The sequence below is a fragment of the Protopterus annectens genome, chromosome 4.part1, assembly GCF_019279795.1.
Source record: "Protopterus annectens isolate FY-2018-M chromosome 4.part1, PAN1.0, whole genome shotgun sequence".
NCBI classification, from domain to species: Eukaryota; Metazoa; Chordata; order Ceratodontiformes; family Protopteridae; genus Protopterus; species Protopterus annectens.
The window spans coordinates 619,092,670-619,110,617 of record NC_056734.1 but is presented as its reverse complement, the minus strand read 5'-3'; the positions used below and the strand labels follow the sequence as shown (position 1 = coordinate 619,110,617).

General features: G+C 44.6%; 1 protein-coding gene across 1 annotated transcript in view; it reads right to left on the bottom strand.

Moving 5' to 3' along the window:
* MRPL44 (mitochondrial ribosomal protein L44) overlaps window positions 1-17,948 on the bottom strand; it is a 174,034-nt gene that overhangs the window by 94,482 nt on the left and 61,604 nt on the right. The window lies entirely within an intron of this gene.

Here is a 17,948-nt window from a genome sequence, read left to right as displayed (position 1 = left end):
GCAGACTTGAGACAGTTTGGAACATAGCTTCACAGCACAAACATGTCTAGTCTGCAAAGGGGGTACAACCTTGTACCGCCCTGCTTGATTTAACACATGACTGTGGTATTGCCTGCAACAACCTTAACAGGTCCCGGGGACCAAATATGATTCAAAGAAGTTCAGGGCAAGCACCTCTTTATGCCTTTGTGTCTGTCCCCGATGCTCCACACAAGCACCCTGCACTTTTACCCTCCTGAAACTGAAATCTGGATGAACACAGATGTGACATGTATCGTGTAAGTCTAGTGTTACTATGTTAAAACTTGAAAGAGAAAGAAAAAGTAACTGGTTGTAAAGTGACATCACTTTGAATTTGGGCACCATCACAAACAGATTTTGGAAAGAAATATCTAAAATTGGTCTCCAAGCATTTTCCTTCTTTTTTTTTTTTGCCACCAAGATTATTTCTGAACAAAACCCTTCCTTGCCTGGGAAAGAGGAAGTGGTTCTATCACTCCTTGGGAGTGGGAGTCAGGACAGCATATGAAGAAGAACTAGTAGAAACAAGAGAGTCTGATCTGGAGGATGAAGAATGACCCCCTGATAAGGAGGAATTTCATTCCATTGCCATCTGTAACCTTGATGAATGATCTTCAGAACCCATTTGTCTGAAACTATCTGTTGTCAAGGAGAAAAATGGAGATTCAGACTTTATGGGGGAAAAAAAAAGAAACCAGGATGAGAGGGGGTCACAAGTCTTTTGAGTTATCATTCAGACTTGTTGGACTGTCCTTGGTTTTGGCAGGTTTAAGGTTTCTTTTTTGAACCCCCTTGTCATGCCTCTTAAGCATACATTTACTCGTATTTTGTTCAGACCAGTTTATTCTGCCTTTTGCCAACATAGGATGAAAAGTTAGGAGGACGACTGAGAAATCTTAGAGATTCCCTGGATCAGCTTATCCCTTTCATCACATTTTTTGATTGCATCTGCAGCAGAGGAGCCAAAAGCTAAATCTCTATCCAAAGATAAATGTAAAATCTCATTTTTGTTCCTCATCTGAGAGGTTCTGAAAATGCAGCCATGCAAACAGTGACATACACAATGCGAGCAATGAGTAGTGACTTACGCAATACAAGAAACTAAATTACTTAAAGCATATTTTCCTCACAAGAAGAAACTGCCGACATAACATTCCTCATACTTTCAAAATTAGTCAGAACAAACTAACATACAAGCCCAAGAAGTCAAAATTCTGAAAAATCAAAGCTGCAGAAGTACACATTTTTCCCCACACTTAATAATGTTCGCACCTTTATCAGAAAAGGTAGGATTAGCATTAAATAAGTGCTTGGCAACAGTGGGATCAACTAAAGCTATAGCTTCTGAATTTGGTTTCGAGAATACTGTATAAAAATTAAGACGCGGGAACTTTAAACATCATAGCTGCCTACTTAGGGGCAGCTGGCAGACTATCAGGAAAACTGCAGACAATAACTCAGGCATCCCCTAAAGCAAACAGAACAGGAGAAATGGGTGCATGTTCAGGAAATTATTTTTGTAACAACGCATTGTATTTCCTGAGAGACACTTCCCCCACTGAAAACACTGGCACATTCTAGCAATGGTCTCACAGAAAGGGAAAATCCCACAGGAAGAAGAGTTATGTAGTTACCATAACTTGGCATCTGTGCTATCCAGTGTCATTATTCATCATAGATGGTTCTTGCATCCAACCTCGGATCAGTGCCAGGAACTTCTCAGGCAGATCCATAGATCAAGCTCCTCCTCTTCCCATAATACTTTGCTACCTTCTAACCCTCAGATTGAGTTTGCTAAATTAGGTGAAACATAGGAACCAATTGCAACAAAAGACCAAAAGCTTCTCACCAAATACAAGCCAAGCCATTCCAGCCTCCCCAGAAGGAATGGGGAAGGAAGGCAGAAATGTGATGAATAAATGGCACCAGATAGCTCAGATGCCAAGTTATGGTAAGTACATAACTCTTTATCTGATGCTATCTGTGTCATCATTCATCACAGATGGGTCAGAGTCACCAACTACTATGCATCCTGGGTGGCTTCAAGGAAGAATATACCGGAGCATGGAGGAACCAAAGAAAGCTTGGTTCTTAGACACAAGTCCGATTTGCAGTGCAAAACAAAAGTGTGAGGATTAGACCAAGTCGCAGCAACACAAATCTCATCAAGGGAAATTCTAGTCAAGAAGGCTGATGATGTAGAAACGGACCTAGTAGAATGGGCTTTAACTGGTCTGGATAATTCTAAATGCCTATTAGCATAAATGAAAGAAATACAACTAGCAATCCACCTGGAAATATTAACTTTGGAAACTGCCTGACCATTTCTGTTCTGAGAGGCCACAAATAGTTGATCCAATCTTCTAAATTCCTCAGTCCTTTTTAGATAAAAACATAATTGCCTGTGAACATCTAAACAATGCAAAATATATTCTTTCTTTATTAGAAAAATTAGCGAAGAAGACCGGTAGCTGAATCAATTGATTGAGAGTAGCTTCAGAGGCCACTTTAGGGAGAAAGGAAGGATTTACTCTAAGGGACACCCTGTCCTAATGACAGATCATGAACGGAGGCTTAATGCACAGCTCCTGAAGTTCTGAGACCCTCTTGGCAGAAATAATGGCCAATAAAAAGGCCGTCTTCCAGAAAAGGAATTTAATATCACATGAACCAGCTGGTTCAAAAAGGTTTGTGGGTCAGGGACTGCAGCACCAAGGTCAAATCCCATGGAGGGGTGGATCCTTAAGAGGTCTAAGAAGAAAAACTCCTTTCAGAAAGACTTTGCACAATCTGGAAGAAAGGTAGCCTCATCGTTGATATGGAAATTAGAGATAGCAGCCAACTGGAGTTTACTACTAGAAAAAACACCCCATCCTGTAAAAGAGAAGATAAGAAGAGCAAAACATCAGGAACAGGGGCTGAAAATGGATCCAGATTCCACTGTCTGGCCTAAATGGAAAACCTTTTCCATTTACTAGAATACACCTTCTTTATAGACGGCTATTGAGAAGCCAAAATAATGCTCCTCACCAGGGAAGGAAGCCTGGACTGTGAAAGGATTACTAGAACTGGAGAAACCATGTGGTTAGACAAAGGGTCTGGGGATTAGGAAGTGGAAGCCCCCATGGATGGGAAAGGAGATCCGGAATGGGATCCAGCATCAAAGGAAGATACTTCAGATGAGACCTTAGGAAGCAGAACCACGCCTGATGAGGCCAGAAAGGGTCAATGAAGATGGAAGGAGTCTTCAGGCGACAAGCTTCCTGCAGGACTTTGGGTATTAGGGGAACAGGAGGGTAAGCATAGAGGAGACCCAGAGGTCCGTCGTGAACAAGAGAGTGCCCCTAGGTAACTCCCCTGATGGGAGGATCAGGGCCTAGTAATTATGCATTTGTGGTTGACTGGGGAAGCAAAAAGGTTGCAGCATGGTTGACTCCAATGGTTGAAGATTTGCCTTGCCACTGACAGATTCAGGGATCACTCGTGAGGACAAAAGATGGACCTGCTGAGTCTGTCGGCTGACACGCTGGAACTCCCGGGTATGTGAGTTGCAAGGAGAGAGCACCTGGAAGACATAGCCCATTCCTAGACTCTCATGGCCTCTCTGCACATAGGATAAGACCATGTTCCCCCTTGCTTGCTGACATGACAACTGGCATGATGTCGATCTGAACTGCTATGGTCACCAGAGGGAGGCACTCCTGAAAGGTTTGCAACGTTAGAAGGACTGCTCTCAGCTCCAGAACATTTATGTGCATTTTGGTCTCTATGGGGGACAATGTGCCTTGAAACATCATGCCCTGAAAATGCCTCCATCACGAGGTGTCCATGGTCACTGTGGCCTTGGGCGGTGGGAGAGAAAATGGCCTGCCTAGAAATAGGTCTTGAGACTAAACCCACCGAGCAAGATGACTTCTGCACCCCTGAGTCATAGACATGGGCTGAGACAGAATGGACCACTGGACGTCCATGGTCCACTGGAGAACTCAGATGCGATACCTGGCTACAGGCACTAACTGAAAGGCAGCTGCCACAGAGCTTAGCTTTTTGAGGATCAAATGGACTGACAGGCGAACTACTTGCAGCAGAAAAGAAACCTGATCTCAAATCAGTTGGACCTTGTGGGGAGATAGTACTGCAGTCTCTGATACCATGTCCAACAGGACGCTGATGAACTTCAGGTTTGGCTCGGCACTAGATTGGACTTGAGAGATTCACTGTGATGCCTGGATGCTGGAAAAGACTAAGGACATACCTGGTCGCCAGTGTGAGTCAACGCCTTGTGGGAGCCGTGAGAAGCCAATCATCTAGGTACGGAAAAACCTGGAAACCTTGCAGCCGGAGATGAGCTGCCACCACTGCCATACATATGGTAAATAACCAGGGGGCCGTGGTGAGTCCAAAGGGTAGGGCTCCGAACTGGTAAATGATTGGCCCCTAATCGAAAGTGTAAATGTCTCCTGGAGCGTCTGCCAATCTTTATATATGACAGTACATGTCCTTGAGATCCACAGAGCACATCCAATCGTCCTTGTGCACGAGAGGCAAAAAGGACTGAACAGTGACCATCCGGAACTTGGACGTCTTGACAGAATGATTTACCTCACTGAAATCCAGAATAGAATGCATGTCCCAGTTTTTTTTTTTTTGACACCAAAAAGAAGCGAGAGTAAGTTCTGGACCCTCACTGTCCTGTTGGGATCTCTTGAATGGCTCTTTGTCAAAGAGATAGGCCAACTCCCTTTGGCAAGGTTTTAGGTCTGGGAGAAAATTTCCAAATTGGAGGGAGCTAGGAGAATAGAATGAAGTAACTCCTGGAAATAATTTTTAGCACCCATTGATTGGAGGCGACACTTGTCCAGGCTAGTGGGTGAAGGGAGAGATAACCCCCAACTGCCTATATGGCAGGACAGTCAGGCAGCACCTCAGGAGTGCTCGAAGGGCTTCCCAGAGAAGGGTTCTCAGCAGCCCTGGTTCTGTGGACCCCCTCTGCCCCTACGGCAGCATCTACCATTGAATCCCGTGCCTCAGTCTGTGGAACAGGATTCCTGTGGAGTGTCATGAAAGGAAGACTGGGTCCTCCGGAACCAAAAGCTTCTTACTTCTCTTCTGGGTCTTAGAAAAGGACCACTGGGAAGTAGAAAACCTGATCCGTACCGTGGAAAGTGTCTTACCTTCCTGCTCACTGTGAGTTAAAGAATCCTTAACAAATGGTCCAAACAATGTGGAACCATCAAAAGGGGCATTAGTGAATGATGCCTTAAAGGGTTCTGCAAACCTGCAAAGGAGGCATGCTGTTGGCTAGCAACGCCGGTGCCTTCCGCTCGAGTGGTGGCCTCCACAGTATTGGAGATCAACCTCATTGAAGCACTGACTAAATAAGTAAGAGTGGACTGCCTCGGAGAGACCAACTTGAGACTCTCTGGAGGCAACAACTCTTGAAAGAGAAGTGGTAAGTTCCAAAACCAAATCTCTCTGAAGCCAGGTAAAGTGGGCCAAATAATCAGTTGCGCTCAGGCCAAAGGTAGCAGAGGCATACACGCTTTCCACAACGGTCAATCACCTGGGACTCCCTGTTCGGGGATGGCTCAAGGAGCTTTGCTTAGCTAGCTCCTTCTTAGTAGCAGTGGTCACCACGACGGCATTGATGGGGACCCCTTTACTCCAAAAAAGACCTATCCTTGGGAGGACTGAGGAACTTGTCTGTTTTTTACGCACAGGTTCCACCATGTCCGCCTCCTTCTAAGCCCTGCTGGTGATAAGGTCCACAAGCTCGTCAGCAGGGGTGGGGGGCAGGTAGAGGATGGGCCTGTCCCAAAGGCCTTCAGGAAAACAGACTCCTCTGAAGATGGGGATGGGGAAGACCATCCGCCTCTCTGCTTGAGAACTTCCAGAATGTCCCCAAAGGACATCTCCTCAGGTGAAAGTCTGGAGGACCGGTCTCCCTCCTCAAAATCCATGTCCTCAGTGAGGGACTCTCTGGGAGAGTCCAAGTGCCTCCTCTTACATGTTCTCTTCCAAGGGGGTTCCTCCACGGTGGGCTCAGGGGAGGACTCGGAAGAGATGGGTACCCAAGCTAGGCAGTGCCTGTCAAGAAGGCACTCATGGAATGGCTGACCCTGGATAAATGGATGAGGCCTCAGCACCCAATCCCAAGGCAGGCTGGTGAGGACTCTGAGAAGAAGGAAAGGTAACTGCTGTACTGGAAAAGGTTCTCTCTACCACCTGGAAGGCAGAGGGGCTGGACAAAGCCCTCCCCCATCCCCAGCAGATGGGGCCACCTGGGAAGGGAGAAGGAACCCTGACACAGCACCGAAGCCCCCAGACGATACTGGCCCTGAGCTGTACAGTGTTGAAGCCCCACCAAGGGAAGGGAGCAGTCCAAAAAATCCGTACCCAAACCCAACCCCCAGGGAACTTGCACTGACCCCTCAGAGACGAGGAGCACTCTGGTCAGAGGGGTGCGGAACAGAGCCAGCCAGGGACCCAGACAGCTTCGTGATGTGGGGAGGAATACCCAACACCATCGCCTCTCACTGGAAATCTCCTTGTTCTGACATTCCAAAACCCACTGGAATGGAAGAGGAGAGTGAAGTACTGTCGATGGAGAGGGTCACCTACTCACAGGGGCAGGGGACAGCAGCAAGCCCAACTTGATTTGGGCCTCAAGGAAACTTATCATCCTATCCATGTCTGAGGGAAGGAGACTTCTGGAGGATCTGGACAAGGCTGACGAGTGGCCAGATCTTGCTGGGATCCGATCTTGGATCCTGCAGCCTTATGGCTCCAAGAAAGGTAGCCTTCAATGAGAATGGGATCCAACAGAGCATGCCGGACAGATCCGACAAACTGGTCGGATCCGGGGACGGTTCGTTCTTACTCTGATCTGAGAGTCTGATCCAAATCTCTTGGAATGGTGGACCTAGGACCCGAAGCAGAGGAGGCTGGGCTCGGATCTCGGGAGCTGCGATCTGACAGCATCGGCTTCTTTGGGTGAGAAGAAGAGGTCCCTCCCCAAGGGAGAAGGAGGTCTCTTCTTAGGCTCCTGAGAAGGCATGGAAGGGGAGTCCATAGGAAGAGGACCACCCTGAGCCAAGCCCTTCAGTAAAAGCTTGTTGTGGTGCTCTACAAAGGCCCTGGGGTTGAATGCGGCACAAATGTTGCATTTAACCTCCATGTGCACCAACCCTAAACAATATAGACACTCCTCGTGCAAGTCGGAACATTTCATCTTCTGACCACACCAGGAGCATCTTTTGAACCCAGAGGGTTTTTCAGCTATGCTAAAGAAAAAGACACACACACACACACACACACACACACAGAAGACAAAGACAGAGAGAAATATATATCTAAAAGTTTTCTTTTTTTTAGAAACTATGGAAGAAAGAAAGGGTGTGAACGCCAAATACTGGAAGGGAAGGGAAGCCTAACTAAACCCAAGTTCTGATTGGGAGGGGGTGGAAATTCAATAAACTACAAATAGAGCAGTCAAAGACAGAAAGGAGCCAAAAAATCTCAAGAAATAACACTTATCTGAAAAATATTGCTAGGCTGAGCCTTGACCACATCTGAAGTGTTTCAGCGGCAAATGAGATCTGAGGGTTAGAAGATAGCTAGGGATTATGTGAAGGGGAGGAGCTTCAGCTCTGGATCTGTCTGAGAAGTTGCTGGCTCAGATCCGAGGTCAGATCCAAGACCCATCTGTGATGAATAATGACGTGGATAGCATCAGATCAGAAACTGAGCTCTCCTCTGAGTCTAAACCAGAAATCTGAGAAGAAAATCCACCTGTCCAGATTCAGAATCTTGAATGTCTTCAGGAAAAGAGATATCCCTCTTTCTTTTACCAGAAAACACCTTACAAGAAGAATCAATAGCCTGAATTAAATCTTGAAAGCCAGACCCAGTAAACTACTCTACACCTCTTCGAATTTCCTTAGACAAGATACATATTTAGCTTTCTGTTTGAAAAGGAAAATGGGACCAACAATGTTATTAATGGAAACAGCAACAGCTTCCCCAGGGATGTGCACAGCATTCTGACACAACGGGTACGCTTTCACTGATCCCTCTCCCAGGACCAATAAGAGTGGCTCTCCCTTGCCACTGAAGGATTCCAAAAGTCACACAAAAGCCACAGAAGACATGGCTAACCCCTGGTCCATAGTGGCTATAGACACTACATCAGAGGGACCTGGGAAAAATAGGACTGGTCTGAGGTACAATAAGTGGGTGAGGCAGAGTTGCCCACCCGCGGGTGAGGCAAACTGCTAGCCTGCTGTGTTGGCAAAGGCTATTGCCTTAACTTTCGTATTCTGCGGCTGAAACAAGGACCGACTATAGCGATCATATAATCCATGGCCAAGCCAAATATGGCGCCTCTTTTCTGGGGAAGATTAGCAGTAAATGCCGGTAAAACTACAAGTCTTTTTAAAGTCACTTTTTTCCTAGAATAATACAGTTAAAAGCACTTTGAAATACTTTGATAGCCCCCAAAAAGTAAAACAATCAATTTATATACAGAAAAAAATGATTTTCAGTTACTTTACACAATTTTTAAACTGACAAGGGGGAAAAACTGTCCCATTTAAAAGTACATACAGTCTCAAGACATTCCATTAAAAACACAGAACTCTCAGCCTTAAAATTAGAAGAGTAGATTGATAAGAACACAAACAATACTTAGCAAATGGAAGGCTTCCCCCCAAAATGGAACTTACCTGGCAGCAAAGAAACAGCACCAAGTCGACTGTCGATCCTTGACAGCCTTGGAGAAGCATATGCTTTGGTGGCAGTAAAGTTCTGAAGGGCTTGGCACCCAATATTTGCAAGATCTGCCTGACAGTACGGGCGTGTGGAAAACTCCCAAAGCTTTAAAAGTTTACTGGCTGTTATCTCTGGCAGGATATAACCCCATACAGCTAAGGCTTCTGCAACAGTGATCAATATGATGAACACCGAGTTGATAAATCCTTGTCTTTTGACCATAATGTGACAAATTTCAGGAAATCCTTTTTAATATTACTAACTGCCAAAGGAATATCATCAACATCTAAAAAGACGTAGCACTGATCAGACCAGTTATATAGTAAAACACCCACCCATTTATGACGTATCTTGATAAAGATACAACCTACGTACCAAGGTTTCCTTAATAAAATAAAATAGTAAAAATCACAGGCCTGAAGTCCCTGAGCTATTAAGAGAGGGTGGCAGCTCTACCCCTTTACTCAGGGTCATAAAATTTTAGGGGAGGGATTTTTTCTTGCTTTATTTGCCATTAGAGACCAGGTTGTCCTGGACCTCCTGTCTCTCAGTAAGTATAATGGCCCCACTAATACTAGAACTAGGAGCTTACATTTTTGCCAACAGATATACAAAAAACATGGGGGAGAACAGGTTTTACAAGTTACTGCTTCCCAAATCTCTGGGATAAACTTACCCTACATGTTAAGCAATGTGACTTCCTATCCTCCTGTAAAACTTAACTGAGATGACTAGATAGGTTGTCCATAAATTTTACCCCAGGACTGACAGTTATGGCTGTCAAAGAAAAATGAGGTTCAGCTTGAGGGAGGATACTGCCAAGTTCTAAACTGTTTTAAGACTCAAGAGCTTTGAAAGATCTATGAATCACAGATTCACTTAAGGGTGGTGGGTGAAGAGATCCACTGGGGAAACAGTGGGTTAACTTTCTAATTCCTTGCTGAAAACTTATCATTCAAACTTACCAAATCAAGCTCTTATCTAGAGAGGGATTGTCCAAGACCACACATCAGAACAAGTCTTCGCCTCTATAAACCCATTGAAAGCATTTCAAATGGTTTGATCCATTTCAATTGAAAGTGGATTCACTGGGGAAAAAAAAATACCAAAACAACATGGGGGTGCAGTGGTTAGCATTGTCACCTCACAGCAAGAGGTTCTTTGGTTTGATTCTCGGCTGGGGTGCCTTCTTGTGTGGAGTCTGCATGTCCTCCCTGCATTTATGTGGATTTCTTCCAGGTCCTTCGGTTTCCTCCCACATTCCAAAAATATGCATCTAGAGCTTCTCTCCCTGGACCTCTGCTGAAAATGGGCTCTGCCCCAGTCAGACTTTCCTGGTAAACAAAAGTCAACTACAATAAAATTAATTAAATAAATGAATGGATTAAATAAACCTTTAGCAAACCTCAAAAGTTTTTTTTTCCTGCAGTAGGGAAAGCCTCCCTGAAACCTCATGTTGGGGGACATCTCCCCCAAACTTACATATACATATTCCAACACTAGAGAACAGAGAAAACAGAAGCTTTCAATTTTTTTTTTTTTTTATTTGGAACAAATTTTCTTCTTTAGAAAAAAAATTTTCAGTGGATTGCACCAATCACCTGGCTTCCAAACCATCTTAACCTCATTTCTATCTTGAAAAATGTAACCTTAGCTTTTAAGAATAAAAACCTGTAGATGTCCTTCTCTTCACTGTTGCAGTATTCTTCACAGTAAGGATTGCCTGCCAAGGATAGCCCAACGTTCAGCCAGCACAACAGAGCCTTCAGATCCTGTAGGCAGCATAGGTCACAAGTATGCTCCCCGCGTAGGCCATAAAAGTGGTGTATGTAAGAAAATACTCAGAACGGAATAGCAGCAGGAGGAACCAAAGATTCACAAGGACAAAGGGGAACATGCATATCCAGAAGAAAAAAGTGCAGAAGGAAAAGGCTGCAAGAGCCCCTCAGCCAGGAGGGTAACAAGACACATGGGCAAGAGCTACAAACAGAAGTGGGGGAGGAGGGAGGGACCAAATACTGAAACACTGAAGGAGAAAAAACACACTGTTAAGGTAAGGTTCTATACAACTGTACTACGATCTTCCATACCACTGCTGCAGTATTAATCACTGAAGAGAAAGTACAACAGCTAAGGAGGAGGCTTACAGGAGGTAGGCACAGATGAGCCCTCAACCAACCCATGTCGAATAACCTTGACAAAAGCTGCCCTGGAAGCAACATCAAATTTATAATGCTTAGTAAAAACATGAAAAGGGGACCAAGTAGCAGACTCAAGAAAGACATTCATGTCCAAACCATTGAAAAAGGCACTTGAAGAGGCAACCACCCTAGTAATGAGCCTTTATAAAGAAAGGCATTTGCAATGAAAAGAAACCAAAACTAAATGGCCTTAGAGATACAAGAGGAGAGGGTTTGAATGGAAACAGCTAAACACAAAGTCTTGTGATGAAAAGAAACAAGTTGCTCACACTTGCAAATAACCTTTGTTTTATCCAAATAATATCTGAGCTGTCTATGCAGGTCCAAAGTGTGAAGAACCTTCTCACTGCAGAGAAGGAAAAAAGGAAAAAAATTGAATAGACTGATTAAGGAACAACTCATTAACCACCTTGGGCATAAAACAAGGATCAATACAAAGACACCATGCCTCTGTGAATAAGCAAAAAATGAGGAATACCCATAAGAGCCTGAAGTTCAGACAGTCTACTGGCAGAACTGTCTTCAAAGTACAAAGGTGCAAGAAAGCTGAACTAGCAGGTTCAAAAGGAACCAGAGTAAATTTGAGTAAAAAACTGAGGTTCCAAGAAGATGGAATATGTCTTCTCGGAGGTCTGATATGAAGGGCACCTTTAAGAATCTATTTGATCTCAAACTGAGATACTAAAGGGGGGGGGGGTTCAAGGGCAGATGAGCACAAACTGCCGACAGCTGAGCTTTAACTGAAGAATTTGCCAAGACAACAAGGAGCTGATCATAAGAGAGTATCAATGGAATCCCTACTGAAAAGGGATCCTGATGGACACAGAGGCACCAAACAGAAAATTATTTCTATTCAGGCATATATGAGATTTTCTGGTAGTGGGTTTCTTGGACTCCTGCAAAGCAGAAGTGTCCTCAGAAAAGAGGTGCCTAAAAGGGATCAAAACTGTATCACTCACAGTGTCACTTGAAAAGTAGTGAAGTGAAGACGGGCAAGAAATCCTTTGGTTTTGTGCGAGATCATCACCTAGTAAGTTAATTTGTTGTGACTGCCCCTGGCCAGATAAAAATAGCGGGAACCAGTGCGGTCTGGGACAAAACAGAGTCACCAACAAGATATAGTAGTCCATGATAAGTACCATTGATCACTGAAATTGTTACACCCAGTGACTAGTGTCTTACATACACAGAGAGACACAAAGTCATAAAATACCAGGATCTGCAGGCAGAAACAAGGGCAATGTGGAAGGAGGATATCCGGACAATTCCAACAGTAGTTGTAGCAATAGGTCTTATAAAAAAGAATTTACAATCTTACTTAGATATTCTGTTACCCGTACATGTAACTCAGTATGAACTGCAGGAGGAGTCATTACTGGGCACATTGTGGGTGCGGTGAACAGCACTTCTGGCTAACATCAAAGATTGAAACGATATTAATTTCATGAACTTGAATCATATTTTGACTTAGGAATGGGTTCTGTTCCCATCATGGTATTAGAAACCCAAAAGAATTTGAGAAATTAAAAAGAGAGGAACCTGCTGAAAGGAAGCATGGGGATGGTGGAGGCCATAAACCCCAGAAACCTGAGAAATTCCCTGGCCATGACAAAGGAGAGATTGAAAGAAGGTTGTTGAAGAAAAAAAAAAAAACATTAGGAGCAGGAAGAGAAGTCAACAAGAGAATGGTCTGGATCTTGTATCAGAGAATAATAGGATGGTGTAAACACTGAATAGTTGAGATCGATGGTGAATACCAGACTTTGCAAAGGAAAAGTGGTAAAATGAATATCTTGCAGAAGACTGCCGGGGGAAGAAGCCTAAATAATAAAAAATGTGCTATTGCCCTCCAAAAATAAAAAAAAACAAAGTGTACTGCTGCCCTCCAAGACCTAAAGTTTTGCCAAGACTTGGGTTCCCACCTCCCGTGTCCTTCCACTGTAATGCCCTGGCACACTACCACTGAAAGAAAGCCAACTGGAACTAATTAAGTAATGCAAGACCTAATGTGTATGTAAATTCATCTACTGTATCACTTCCACTGTTTTTGTTTTATTAATGTATGCTTAGTGAAGTGCCCCTTCACATGTGTCAGCAGTCTATATTGGTCTATAATCCCCTTCTACCCCCCCCCCCCCGTTCTTCCCCTCATTCCCATACTCGCATCTGCTATACTCTAGTAGTTTTTACTATTTGGGCCACCAGGTGGCAGTGTTAACCTACTCCTTATTCTTAACCATCTCTCTCCCTAGTATCAGTCTGTATTAAACTTTCTGTAATTTCTCTGAATATTTAGCTCACAATTCTAAATTAAGTCATAGCTACATCCCTGTGCATACTTACCTGAAATGGCTCTCATGCTCCCTGTCCAGCTTCCATTTCACTGACAGTTCTTGGTAGCCAACTTCTTCTCCTCGGCTCTACCCATTTCGTTCGCCCTGCTGGTTCACTCCACTCCTCTACCCTGCCCCTAATTTCCACCCACCCCTAGTATCTCTAACTTGTACTGTACATAACCACACCCACCCCTAAATTATCCAATACACTCAATCACCAACCCAATATAATTTCTTACATCTGCCCCACCCACCTATTACTATTCACCTCCCCCACCCCTCCCCACAATATTCAACCCAACCTAGTCCCCTATCAATTCAATATCATGTGCCCTCAACATATTTCTAACTCCACTATGCTTTCAAAGTCTACTTCTCTCACAGCTCAAATACTACTACTTCTCACCTTATCCTATCTCTACTATCTCACCCAGCCCCTTACTTCTAACCATTCACCACCGTTTCATACTACTATCTCATTCCCCAAACTACCCACACACTCATCAACCCCATCAATAACTACCTGTTTTTCCCTACAAACTTGTATCTACCTTCAAGCACTCTACTCCCTCACTATTCAGGCATACTCCCACAAATCCCTTGAAAACTCAAATCTAATACTAAGCAGTCCAAGTACCTATTTTTCCAAATTCACCAGCTAATTACCATCCTTCTTTCCGATGACATACACCCGAACCCAGGCCCCCCCCTACCCCCCATCATCCAAATCCATTCTATTCACTTCACTAAACACGTAGGTATAACTAACAAAATCTCCATCCTCCATGCTTGGCTTCTCCACAATCAATCTGACATTCTGTCCATTTCTGAAACTTGGTTAAAATTAGAAGTTATGTACCTACCATAACGTTCCATGTTAGTTGTCTTCTCTTGCCTTCTTTCTTGCTGGATGGGTTCGGAGCCGATCCTCGGCTCCGACTCGGCACTTGCTAAGCTCGAGAGTCACTTTTACCAGCTCGAGGCAGCCCCATATCCCATGATGCAAGGCGGTAATTACCCAGATCTCGTTTGGTATCTAGAGGAAAAACTGCCTATCAAAAACAAACTTTCCACTAAGGAAAGAGGAACAACTAGCCTAAAAGGCTGTAAAGGGAAACCAGGTAATCAAGGCCAACTAACTGGTGTCCAAGGAAGAAGAATCTTCCAGAGAAAAGAGGAGATCAAGGTCTGTCCAGGCAAGGGGGACAGGAGGGAGGGATGCAAGAAAGAAGGCGAGAGAAGACAACTAACATGGAACGTTATGGTAGGTACATAACTTCTAAATGTTAAGTTGTCAATCTCGCCTTCATTCTTGCTGGATGGGACCGCGTCCCTAGCACCTCTATCCTGGGTGGCTCAATGGAATAGACTCTTGAGAACTGTGGAACCAAAGCTTGCCCTATCTCTTGAGGCCAAATCCAATTTGTAATGAAAGGTATGAGGAGTGGCCCAAGTAGCTGCTGCACAAATAGTATCTAAGGGCAGCCTAGCCTGAATAGCTGTAGAAGTGGCTAGGCCTCTTGTGGAATGTGCTTTAGGTTTTGAGCTGAGTTGTTTGCCCCCAAGTTGATAAATGTCAGAAATGGTGGAAGATAACCATCTGGATAAGGTCACTTTAGAAACAGGGAGACCTTTTTTTATTTTCAGCATAAGAAAGGAAGAGTTGATCGGATTTCCTAAATTGCTTCGTTCTGTCCAAGTAATATCTAAGTTGGCGGTGAACATCAAGATAATGCAATTTTTGTTCCGCCCTGTTAGAATAATTTGGAAAAAATACAGGAAGATCAATGGATTGGTTTAAATTTGTCCTAGAAGCAACCTTGGGCAAAAAGGATGGATTGGTTCTCAAGGATACCCTGTCCTTGTGGAAGACCAAATAGGGGGGATGAACAGATTAGGTTCATAGGTTCATACTAGGCTATCTGCCCGAGGGCATTTACAAGCCTAGCCCATAGTTTTGTGGCTTACGCCACCCCTTTAGTATGGGGAACTATACCCATTATTTTGCTGTGCCTCTGTTGAGCAGTGACACTGAGGTAATCCCTGGGGTATATCTGCGATCTCCCATCCATTGGTCAAGATTTCTCTTGAACAAGGCCAGCGAGGTGCTCTGCCTCACATATACCGGGATTTTATTCCACAGCATAGGGAGTCTTTGGGTGATGAATCTATCCCTCCAGCACGTCCTATTAATAGCCGTGTCGAGGTTTAAGTCTCCGCCCTTGTGGCTCTGACGGATCTAGATTTTTGAGGTGAAGCATATTCATCAAATCTGGGTTTGACATGGCCTTGTATGTTAGGCAAAGGTCACCTCTGAGCAAGCGGTGGCGACTGAATAGAGCTGGAGTTCTTTCAGTCGGGCAGCATAGGACAGATGTTTGAGACCCTTTATCCTTTTGGTGAGGAACTTTGTGGCCTCTCCAGCTGCTGCAAGTGTCGGGTCAGATACATTCGAATGGGGCATTGTACTCAATCATTGGTCTGATGAGTGATGAGTATAGGGAGACTATGACCTCCCTTGATCTAGATGAGAATCCCTTCATGATAAGGTGGGCAATGTAGAAGGTCTTCCTAACTACTTTAGCTACATGGGTGTCGAATGACAGACTACTATCAACCTGGGTCCCCAGGTCCCTGATAACTTCTTCTGTACTCAGTGGATTGCCACCTATTTGGTAGCTAGGGGTAACCTTGTTTTTCCCGAAGGGTATGACTATGCATTTTGTGGCATTTAACTTTAGGCCATGGCTCTGGCACCAGTTATCCGTTTCTGTGAGACCCTTCTGAAGGATATCTGTGTCAGATGTGTTTTCTACTATGGCCCAGTTTGCAGTCATCTGCAAACTTTGTCAGCCATAACCCTCCTGTGTTTGCTTGTACTTGGAAAAGTAGATGCCAAACAAGAGTGGGCCCAGGACTGAGCCCTGTGGTACACCACTTGTGACAGGCTTTGAGTCTGACATGGCGCCAGCAACTCTGACCCTGTGGGTTCTGTCACTCAGCCAGTTTGCAACCCATCTTGTGATGTATGGGTTAACATTTAAGCTGATGAGTTTTTCAATGATACCCGAGTGGGGTATTGTATCAAAGGCCTTCGCCAGATCGAGGTAGGCTGTATGGACTGCCTTTCCCTCATCAATGGCTTTGGTGACTGTTTCGAAAAAGTCAACCAAGTTTAGAAGGCATGATCTGCCTTTGACAAAGCCAAACTGGGATGGATCCAAAGTCTGCAAATTCCCTATGTCTTTATTTATGAGGTCCATTATGATCCTCTCCATGGCTTTGCAGATAAGGCTTGTCAAGCTAATGGGCGGTAATTTCCAGGGTCGGTGGAGGCACCGCCTTTGTGAAGTGGGACCACAGTTGCAGTGCGCCACTCCTGGATGTATCCAGAGGTAAGACTATGATTAAACAGCTGTCCTAGCTGTGGGTTTAATTCCTCGTTGAGTTCGTGGAGCACACAGCCGGGACACCATCAGGTCCCATGGATGCTGTGTTTTGCTTTGGAGAGCAGTTCTCACTTGGGCGTTGGAGATGTTTGGGGGCTGCAATCGCTTGGTATAGATATCTCTCCTTTTGGGGAGGGGAGAAGTTTGCACTGAACCTGTCAGCCAGTATGTTGGCAATGTCTGTAGGATCAGTAATCTTCACATCATTTTGAACTAGTTCTGAGCATATCTGGGAGTTTCCTCCCAGGTTTCTAACATAGCTAAAGAAGGCCTTATGATTGTCTTTTGAGTCTTTAGCTATTTTTCTCTCAAAATTTGCTTTGGATGATTTTATGAGAGCTCTTAGTTTTTTACTTATAGTGATCAAGGGTGTCTTACCTTTTAAGGATTTTGCTCTATCTTGTAGTAGCTTCCTCCTTTTGTTGTAGAGTTTGTTTATGGCTGGGGTCCACCAGAGTGGACGCTTGCCTTTGGTACAAAGAGTCTTTGTTTTGCTTGGGATTGCCTTATCCATGCAGTCCTGCAGGTGCTGGTAGAAGGCATTTGTAAGTGATTCAGCGGCTTGAGTACTGTTTTCCGTCGGCTCGGGGGCCTTAAAGGAGACCACACTAGTCTTTAGAAGTGTGAAGTCGGCTTTCGAGAAGTTCTTTACTGTGGTCTTTTTTATTTCAGGTGGGGGTGGGATGAGGACCTCCAGCGAGATTAGTTTGTGATCTGATCTCACCAGTGAGGGGTATACTTCTGGTGTTGAACATTGTGCTCCCATGTTCGTGATGATGAGATCAAGTATGTTTTCTCCTCTTGTGGGGATGGTGACTAGTTGTTCCATGGCATTTGAGTTTATGAATTCCAGGAACTTTTGGGCTAGGGTGTTTGGGCTTGAGTAGTGTTCCCAGTCTATATTAGGGTAATTGAAGTCACCTAGTATGATGGTGTTTGGTGATACATTTATCCCCTCTAGTGTTTTCAGGAAGGCCATGTGAGGTTCCTGAGTTTGTGAGGGTGGCCTGTAACATGCTACAATTTGCAGAGCAGTCTTGCCTATGGTTAATTGCACCTGGATGGTCTCCGATGCATCGTGCGTTGCCACCAGTCTTGAGGTGTGGGTGTCTTTGATGAATATGGATAGCCCCCCTCCTTTCTTGGTATTGTCCGGATTTTGGGGCCGGAAC